Genomic DNA, 555 nt, shown 5'->3' on the forward strand with positions numbered 1-555 from the left:
TGGAAATGGCATGGCAAGCCGTTCCACAGGACTACATCCAGCATCTCTACGATCGTCTCCATGGGAGAATAGCAGCCTGCATTGTTGCGAAAGGTGGATATACACTGTACTAGTGCCGACATTGTGCATGCTCTGTTGCCTGTGTCTATGTGCCTGTGGTTCTGTCAGTGTGATCATGTGATGTATCTGACCCCAGGAATGTGTCAATAAAGTTTCCCCTTCCTGGGACAATGAATTCACGGTGTTCTTATTTCAATTTCCAGGAGTGTATGTAACGCAGCCAATGAGATTGCTGCTAACGTAGAACCTTTTCTCCTCGCGGATCACACTCGCGCAGTGATACATGAACGTGCGAGGTATTATAACGGGTGTACTGACCTCCAATTAGTCAGTCTGCATTTGCCTGCACCAGTCTGTACCAGTCTGCATTAGTCTGTACCAGTCTGTACGAGTTCTACATTTGTCTGTACCAGTCTATAGTCAAGTTTCAGTCTGCGCCTAGTAAGATTACCATACTCCTGTACATAGCCATGAAGATAAATGTACAGACACTTT

The sequence above is a fragment of the Schistocerca nitens genome, chromosome 3 (assembly GCF_023898315.1).
Source record: "Schistocerca nitens isolate TAMUIC-IGC-003100 chromosome 3, iqSchNite1.1, whole genome shotgun sequence".
Lineage (NCBI taxonomy): Eukaryota > Metazoa > Arthropoda > Insecta > Orthoptera > Acrididae > Schistocerca > Schistocerca nitens.